The sequence below is a fragment of the Macrobrachium rosenbergii genome, unplaced genomic scaffold (assembly GCF_040412425.1).
Source record: "Macrobrachium rosenbergii isolate ZJJX-2024 unplaced genomic scaffold, ASM4041242v1 13902, whole genome shotgun sequence".
In the NCBI taxonomy this organism is placed as follows: Eukaryota; Metazoa; Arthropoda; class Malacostraca; order Decapoda; family Palaemonidae; genus Macrobrachium; species Macrobrachium rosenbergii.
Genome location: NW_027100722.1, coordinates 815,115 through 825,410, shown reverse-complemented (window position 1 = coordinate 825,410; position 10,296 = coordinate 815,115). Strand labels below are relative to the sequence as shown.

Below are 10,296 nucleotides of genomic sequence, written 5' to 3'. Positions count from 1 at the left end.
TACAAAAGAAGCAGTTATAAATTCAAAAGAATAGGATACATTATTTATATAAATACCACCCACTACCATATATGAACTTAGATTTTGAAAATACAGGAATCTAAGATTTAAAAGAATACATATTACAAAAAAATATTGACTGTGTACATCAAGTGGATTGAGCAGCGGAAATTGCATCAGCACAATTTACTTAACCCAAAATTATGAAAAGTTTATATAAAATATACTAAGCAACAAGGTTCAAGTTACTACCACAATACACAGCCTACCCATACCTCTCACTAGGGGTCAGTTAGACATTACTGCACCAGTCGTAAGGGAAACCACGTATGCGACTTGTTATAAATATAGGAAAGAGAATTCAGAACAGAATGGTCTTCAATGTGAAACCATTTACATAAAATGAGAGTAGTTTATTTTTCTCTTAAGGTAAAACAGCAAAACATAATCAACTTGCAGAAATATTTTTTTTATATTTGCAACTGCTCAGTTATGTAAATTGGTAGTAACTGCATTATACTACCTAGTCTCTAAGCCTCCATTATAAAGATGGATGCTGAGGAATCAGTGTTTCTGTACTAACAGGTAACCGAGCAAAATGCATCACATCTCTACCTTCATCTTGCTGCAATTTTTGTATAGTTTCTTATGTGCTTATGGCTGCATAATTTTCAGGATTCTGGCAGTAACTGTGAACATCCCAAAATGAGGAAAAAATGAATGCATTACAGACTTGTGCCTAGTCATTAGCAATTAATTTTATGGAAAAAAACAATATTATTAAGGGCACAAATCCAGAATTTACCACAAAGAGATTTTTCCGTAAGTTAAAGGCGAAAAGAAAGTATAAAAGACTTGAACCTGGACGAGAGCAGTAAAAGGATTCATATAAAAAGTAAATAAAGGATTTGTGATGGAAAAATAAAAAAATGCAAATAACAATGTGTGCATTTCAGACATTGAAAGAGGTTGGCTATCATTTTACTTTACTCCATCTTTGCTCTACTTTTTTTTTTTTTTTTAAAGTTTCAATGTTGCACACCTATCGCCAGAGAGAGTGAAGGGACGGAGAGGGGAGGTGAACACTAACTTTGACTTTAATTTTAACCAAAGACCATAACACAAACTAGACAGAGAAAGGGTTTACACAATGTATGCACAAAGTGTATTTACACATACTCAACATATGGAGAGAAGATCACATTATGATTGTTTATGTAACTGAGCATCATGTGAAAAATGGACCAGTAAATGGTTTCAACCCACCTTAACATTGGTTAATAGTAGTGAAAATGGAAGGGAAATAAATGGCATACTATGAAAATATAGAAGGGAAATAAATGGCAAAAGTACTGCTGTGCACAAAATATCGTGAATGAAACAGCACCCTACAGTGCATTATTTTTTTCAGTCGCAGTTCGTGGTAATTAAAGTATTAATGCATTGTCAATGTTGTTGTAAGTTATCATTATAAATGTAACAAACTGTCCTGCAGACATGACTTCTAATTAATAACATACTGAAGATGCTTATACTTGCAAAACTTAACATTTTTGTGTGACTGCTACTTACAATCAGAAATAAGCCATTACATACCTTCAAGAAACTTTCGGCAATCAAAAGCACACAGAAATATAGAGTATATTTGAAATATTAGTCAGTGTGCACACTCATAATGAAATCTGCAAATAGAAAAGTGTACCAATGAGAAAAATTTGGCAAATAATTTTAAACATTATAGTTACAAGAGCTAACTTCATCAAGCAAAACTCAAATGGAAAAAAAGTGAGGAATGTCTCGTTCTTCTAGCAATTATGAACGCTATATTACACAAGGAACCCTCTTTCTCACCTCAACTGTAGCACCAGGCTCCTAGTCCAACCTTGGCTGATTTTCTTGTTGTGGGGTAGTGGTAGTCGTCATGGTATTTGAGGATGGCGGTGAAGAGGAAGCAAGGGTTATGTTAGGATTTTTAGTATCAGTAGCCATGGTAAGGTTCGCTTGGGACTGGTAAGTTCCATTATTCTCTTGAACTTTTGCTTTGACACATACACTGGTAGTTTGTCCCATGATAATATCAATATACACTTCTATCTGAGGGATAGGTAGTTCAATGAGCATTATGGGTGTGCCCCAGTAATTGAATGTGTTGAATGCAGGGTTGTTGTCAAGATGGACGTGAGGATGGCCCTCTGTACCTGGCACAGTAAGGGAATTACTCCGAGACTGGACACCATCCACAGGACTTGAGAGTGTGTTTGGAGGTATGGCTGGTGCAGTGGATTGCACATTTACTTCGTGTTGACTTAAGGCTGACTGCTGGGGGAACCAAGGGGATGAAGACTTTGTGGAGAGAGATGTTGAGGTACTGGTTATTGCTTCTATGGCTCACTTTCTAGACAGTCCATTCCTGATATCCCACCTCCATCTGCCTCGCCTTTCATAATCTTGCTGCTCTGGGGGAGGTATGGCATCACAAGGAAGTTTTAGCCTATTCTTTCTTATCCTCTTCACTTTCACTATCACCTGTTTCTTGTGTACTGCAGTTTTTTTCCCTGTAAGAAAGACCAAGATCTTTTGTAAAATGAAAGTTTATGTGTGTACATAAACACAATTAATCTTTCTTCAGCAGCCACAGTATGAATGTGGCACAGGCGGTTGTGCTGATTTTTTCAATGGAGCTGCCAGCTGTTAAGAAAACTGACTTAATGCTGGAGGTAACACTGAGACTACAATCAGTGCAACATTCAAATTTAACTACTGAATCATGAACCACTTCATACACACTCATCTGAGCTGAATAATAATCATTACTGAAAACCACTAAGAAAACCCTTCATTACTCCACAAACTGGTGAAACCAGATCTCTTTTCCATTTATATAACCAGTGCTTTAGTGAACCATCTCAAAAACCTAAATATGCTTTAGTGGTGTGCTTGAGGCATTTTATAGTCACAACCTCTGTGTCTTTCAACTTTTTTCATTCTTATCATTATGTTCACTATTCAACAGCAATCTAACAACCAACCACTTTCAGAACTATCAAAAATGTGCAAAAGTTGCCAAAGGAATGAACACAAACAGTTTCAGTTTTAACTATGAAATCTAATCTTGGCTTCCAACACAATAAAGCAATAATTTAAACCATAAGACAAATAGATTTCAATGTTATTTTCAGTTAAAATTGCTGACAAGATTTTAATTTGTTCACTTGATATACAAAACTCCATAGAATTTATTGTGTTCTGGCATTTATACAAACTACTCAATTAATATTCTGCAATCAGAACTGTTATCAAGAGAGACAGAACACATCAACCATTCCACGTTCCATTACCTGCTTCCTGACTGTCCATTTGTTTCTCTGGTCTTGCTTGATTCATGCATAAGAGAACAGCCATGAGGACATGGCAAAAGACTTAACTCTCCCACTTAACAAGTAACTCCTCTGTCTACATCTTTAACTTAATTTTAAAACCATTCATAAAATCAATAAAGGGCATTAATCTTCTAACATAATGCACTCCATAAAAACTGTGGTCTGCTATGTTCTTCTACACAGCCTAATGTGGGGAATCCTTTAACCACAGACCATATTCCTAACAGTAAATTTTTTCTGAATGATCAAAACTTGTTACCTCATACATGCTCAATCAAAATCCTCAACACAGGTCCTCTCAAAATCCATAAATCCAGGCGTTTTTCCATTTGGGTAACAGCATGGATTGTCTTATTAATGTCGACAAGCATCACTTCCACACATTCACAACAATAAATGTATTTGCTACTTTAGATTTTTATTTTGAGGATCCATTTACTTAAAATCTTAAAATAGTGTTTAGGATATAGCTATAATAAAATACTATGAGGTAAATGAAGACGAAAATATTCTGTTGTCTATTAAATGTTCAACTACTATCATTTCACGGCATCAGAAAAAACAAGGAAATGAGATGTGTCATCAGAGCAGTCCACCCATAACTTGAAAATGAAACCAACTAACGTCCAGACATTAATAAACATTTAATGCAAGAACACTGATAACACAGACAGCCTCCACTGTACTCACATCAGCTGGAAACCTTCACCTTGAAATAATGAAGCAAAAACAACCCCAACAAAAAAAAATCCACAACAAATGATGAAGGCAAGTTCGACATTCCCCAGACATTGCACAAATTATTTTAACATCTTCAATTACACTAATAAGGATATATTTGTTATAAATGAAAAGGCCTTAATAATTTGTATGTACCTGAAACCCATTTGCAAACAAAAAAGAAATAATAAACAAAAGACTAACAATATTGTGACAACTTAATGGATAACATTCAAAACACTTAATAGCAATATTTTCTTCATTCAAACGTCAAATAACGTGTGATAAATGCAGAGGCAACAAATATATTAAATCCAACTTCTCATAAGCATCAAATCAAAGAAACATTACTGTTACAAAAATAACAAAAAAAATTAAGGTCCCAATCAAGACAAAAAACGTTTTCTCTATAACAAAATTTGACCATCGACAAAAACACGTTTACTTTTTAAAAATATCTTACCAGTGTTTCACATAATCAAACACTATGCTATCTATGTATCTCAAAGGAATTTCAAAGGTTTCAAGAAAATGAAACTAGGCTGTGCTCATTCAAACCTTATGGTAATATGAAACTCAGTGGATAATGCTTTGGTGGAAATTACCCAACAACGAAAATTAATAAATGATAAGACAAGCGTACAGTACTTGGTCATGGGACACAGAAGCATCATTAGTATAATACAATATGGTGGCCAAGTTCAGGAAAGTTTGTACTCAAAAGCAGAGCGCAAATTAGACAACATTATCAAGGATGAAATCTCCTAACACAAAGAAAATGAAAAACATAATGCCCAATAAGTGACGTATATTCATGGACACGGTTAGGGAACATAAAATACAGGGCTGAAGGCCATCAGTAGATGAAGGCGGAGGGAATATTTGCATGTTTTTGCACAACTTCGTGGGCCATGACCCTGCGCCTTACCGTAACCCCTTCCAGCTGCTGCTACCAACAGCTGTGCCGCAGCTGTCGTCCGACCATCACCACAACTCAAGTGACCGAGACCGAGCTCTCCATGGAATTCTTCGACAACTTGGGCAAGAGGAAATGGGAACTGATCCCTTCCAATATATCCCATTTTTGGCAACAACACCGCTGAGAATTCGTCATAAAACTCCGTCAGTTCCTGAATCTCTACAAAATGGGCATCTTGAAGTTCTCATCAGTAGAGACAAAGGCTTGGAGAATATGGAGACCAAATGGCACAGTAAACACATGTGCCCACAGCATTCAACCCCCCCACCTCCACCCCACTCCTTCTACCTCGATATCTCCCACAAACCGTCTGAATTCACGTCTGCTTGGAACAAACGCCAAACAAAAGAGCCCAAAACAAACTATTTCCCCAAATCTAAACGCAGGTTTTGTTAAAACTTACCTTTCAACTAATGTGGAAAATATGAACCATTACACAATTTTAACAGCGCTCAATCTCAATTATCAGCACTACCAGCAAAACAAAAGTTCTAAAAAGAAAAAAAACACTAAACAGTTTTGGCCATTTCAGTACCGAATGACTTCCTTTCCAATCCTCTGCAAACATAAAAGAGGTAAAAGTCTAGTACAGAAGAGTAAGAGGAACAAAACAAGAACGTGATTACTGCCACATGAATCTTGTACCTACCCACGCAACTCAGCAGACAGCAATAATGTGAATAAAATACTGAGGTTCATATTTACTTCAGATTTATACTTTTGTGTGTCTACTTATTAAGTCTTCACCATTTCCTTTGCACCTTAGGTTAACACAATGCTGGAATAGAACAGTATACATAAAACACCGTTTCTGGTTTAAATGTTACAATAAGACGTGCCCTGACAAATTGCGCCATATCGTGTAATATATAATACACTACACCCACAAGGCATAACGAATTCGATATTAAACAATATCTCTTACTTAGCGTTTGTGAACGTGAGAAAAAATCACGTCTGTATGAGACAAAAATTCAGAAAACAATAATTATTCTAGAAAATCACAAACATTGCAGCGCTATTGTCCCAATTAATTCAAAATCACTGACTGCAAACAACACTAAAGAAGATTAAGAACAAGAATAAGAAGAGAATAAAAGAGCTGCAAACACAAAAGCCCTCAAGAACACAGCCACATGAAGCCTGCCATTTGGCTCAAAACTTACACTATATTTACCCATAACAATAAAGACATACAGATAAACTTGAACGATGAGGCAGGAAGGAAGGCAGCAGAAGCCATGGGCGCAAAGCAGCGAACAATGCAAAAGGAAATGAAATCCTTAATGACCTTAAATAACATGCTAATGTATTTCCCTCGGATGGCTCAGGGAAAACTAACAAATGGTTAGTTAAGCCACGCTTTCCTCTGGGATATCTCTCTTCTGGCTGTTGACTTTCCCCCCACTGGATATACCACTGCCATCTTATCACACCACGCTTTGTCCCCCAGACCTAAACATGGCAGCTTCTAACCACAATAAGCAAACAAGCGCATAGACCAAACTCCCGTGACCATACATCACCAATTTCATCGGTATGATGTACAAAACTTCAGCCTGACGGATATACAATTCGCCCATAAAATCGTCTGCTTAATCGCGAAAATATAATGGATGAAATATAACGTGAGTTTGAAAATTAAGAACAAATCTATTATCCAGCTAAGTCGGTCTGTCAACAATTAAGCTTCTTCCACAAGGATCACACCACTACAAAAGGATGCACTACTCTACCGTAATGGCAGTTTATATAAAAAACAACTCACACACTGGCGATTCAACCCGACCCTTAGCGGCAATTTATATGGAAGAATACGCGTACATCAATTCGCATTCACTCTACTAGGAAATGAAGTGACAGCACCTTTTCTTACAACGGCGAAGAAACAGCAGAGTTATATGTGTCATTACATACCTGCATACGAGAAACTGAACTGACCACCGAAAAAGTTCTCCATCTAGTATAACACAGTGTTACTCGTGGTACATAATTATCAAAGGCGAGGGAAGAAAACCTGTGCATAATCACCCATCAGAACAGCTGTACTCATTATAAGGAAACTTCCTCCTCCCTATCCCAACGCCATTCCAGCCTTCTCTCTCTATCCTATCTCTCTCTCTCTCTCTCATTGGACGCCTCTCGTTCTGCTGGAATGGTCGATATCATTCTCAGCTATCATTTCTCTGAAGGGTCTGAACGCAATCTCCGGCCGGCCAATGAAGAATTAGAGGAATTTATTTCTGGTGATAGAAAATTCACTTCTCGCTATAATGTGGTTCGCATTTCCTCATCCCACAATAAGCTGTAGGTCCCGTTGTTAGGTAACCAATTGGTTCTTAGCCACGTAAAATAAGTCTAATCCTTCTCCAGCCTTAGGAGAGCTGTTAATCAGAGAGCTCAGTGGTCTGTTAAACTAACGTATACTTTTTCTCTCTCTCTCACTTCACTGGAACAGCTGTTAATGTCTTCAAATCCATCTTGGCGAATCTGACTTTACAGTTGCCATAGAATTCTACTGAAAATCCTGTAAAGCCTCGCTAGAACGACATCGTTGTGAAGGAGCTGCAAAAAGCATTCAATAATGCCGAATAGAAGAGGTGAACAATCAAACGTATCAGCACTGTCTTTACGGTGGACGGCCGAAAAGAATTATAGTGTTCTTAAAGAAACTACGGAATCATCTTAGTCTTTTACCATTTCCGTATAACGGAAAATAATTAGGTCTCTTTTACAGAAGCACACGATCACCGTACTCGAGGACACTCTTGATTGCTCACTGTAGACGATGTTGAAAGTAACAAATCAGGAGAAAAATCAAATATAACCAAACAATTAACACGTATGAACAATATAAAACTTTTCAAGTACAAATACGAGACTAGGATAATAATAAAACTGAAAATGGCCTCTGTAGAAGAAGAAAACTTGCGTAGACTTCCCGATGCCAACTCCACTTCCTCCCTCCCACCCAGCCTTCTCCTCCTCAATCCTCATCCTCCTTTCCAGCAGCCCCTCCCTTTCGATACCATGCCTTGGTTACCATGCCTAAGTGAATTGGCCCCAAAAATAGACATCAACCACCACAACCACAATCACCCTCTCCTTCCCCTCCCCCTCCCCTCCCCACGACATCTACATCAACCCCCTGCGACGAAAGCTGCTCCTTCTTCCTTTCTTCCCTTCTCGTTGCTTGTCTGTTGCAGCTGGTGCTGCTATCGTCGTCATCCGTCGCCCTGCTTCTTATTTTTATTATAACAACAATTCTTTTACAGGTGCGAACTGTCAGGTGACGAAGAAACATCGTATGGTAATAATGAAGATGGAGCTTCTCGATAGGATTTGCAATATATGAGTCACTTCTGAACACCAAAGCACTGCAGACTCAAAACTGGACTACTTACTGAAGTTCCTCTAGTACACAGCCAATCATTGGTCAGATTTACTGAAAAAATGCATCTTTCTTTCTTCTACATCACTCAAGAAATTACATAAAATGTTTTCCATATTGTCACTTGAAGAAAAAGTCAAGTGAAAATCTGGTCAACAATGACACTTTGCATACTGATGTGTTTATGTGACAGAGAGAGAGAGACAGAGAGAGAGAACACCACCTAGAGAGAGAGAGAGAGAGAGAGAACAGTGTGTATTTATTATCTTGGGCCCCACAACCCACCTTTCCAAAGCAAACACAACCCTGACATCCTTCTTTCTTCCCTTCCTTCCCATGTGTAATCCAAGTGCTTATCTCACAACACCATCACCCCAGACCCCTTTCCACATGTCGTGGGTGACTTTCACCCTCCAGCCTTTCCTTTCCTTTCCTGCCCTCCAACTCGCCTCGTGGCCTTCCCAAAAGTAAACTTCCGGCGCAACCCACAGCATAAGCCTGCACCAGACGCGCCCTCCTGGACAAATGTATTGCAAGGATCGAGGTAGGGCGGACACCTTAAACCAACTCCTGTACAGTGCCACGCACATGTACGTACATATGTACGTACAGGGCAAGTCAATGATGCATTGTCAGGAAAATCTGGGAAGGGGCTTTCACTGGGATACTAATCTTGGAAACAAAACTTATACTAGAATGAAAACCTGAATACCACGCACCTTCTACCATCAGCACTATAATGTGGCCACCCCATATACTGCACTAAATTCACCAATGTTTTAAGATATCCCTGGATAAATTTTTAAACTGCATAGTGTATGGGTTTGTGTCAAATCTGACACAAACCCATACAGTACGCAAACGTATTTTTCCGACGTTATGCAAAAACTAATTATACATGTGCCATACCAGGAACATTAGACCTGGTGGCAGAGGATTAGGACCTGTTCTACTGCTCCTTTTGAGGAGGAGGAAAGAGGAGGAGGAGGAGGAGGAGGAGGAGGAGGAGGAGGAGGGAGGAGGAGGAGGAGGAGGAGGAGGAGGAGGAGGAGGAGGAGGAGGAGGAGGAGCTTCCATAAATCAAGTAGCGTGGAACGAAAATGAGATATATCCAAGTCTCTCTTCCCAGCTTCTTCCTCCAACCTTACGGAAAAGGCAAAACAGCCCACTCAGGCCAAGCCAATAGTGCCATTACCCTGCCTCACACCTGCAAACTGTTACGTTGCTTACTCTGAAGATATGATCCTGAAGGGAAGGAACACCGCCCTAAATTTCAAGATGTAAATCAAACTGAGCCTTACCAAAAATCATTTCAAAATGCCGCATCTTATTTCTAAACAAGGTAACATTCCCTTCACTGCAAGTTAGTCAATGTCTGCATGTAGCAGCTTGTGTATGAGTTCACCATAATGTATAATAAATACATACATACATACAATAGTACATACACACACACATATATAATATATATATATATATATATATATATATATATATATATATATATATATATATATAAAATGTGTGTGTGTGTTAACAAGACGAATCAAGACAACTGAACCCCCTTAACTTGAGATTAACTGTGGGTACGAAGACGAATACGTACTGGTGCACACTGTCAAGATTCTGTACAATTACACAGGTGCGCAAAAGCACACACACACACACACACACAAATGTCTAACTGTGAAATTGCAACATAAGATTCCCCTCTCACACATTCAAAGCGACTTATGATATATTTATACACATCCACAAGTAATTCACTCATATAGCTAGAGGAGTTGAAATAAACACACATGGTTAGGCTACGCTCCAGTCAACAC

At 38.4% G+C, this 10,296-nt stretch overlaps 1 long non-coding RNA gene across 1 annotated transcript; it reads right to left on the bottom strand.

The window, feature by feature from the left end:
- Positions 1 to 572: 572 nt before the first annotated feature.
- Positions 573 to 1,988, bottom strand: LOC136837965 (uncharacterized). The gene is made up of 3 exons (XR_010852821.1): positions 1,852 to 1,988; positions 1,597 to 1,682; positions 573 to 689 (listed from the first exon to the last, which is right to left on the bottom strand). It is a non-coding gene; the product is annotated as an uncharacterized lncRNA (long non-coding RNA).
- Positions 1,989 to 10,296: the final 8,308 nt, after the last annotated feature.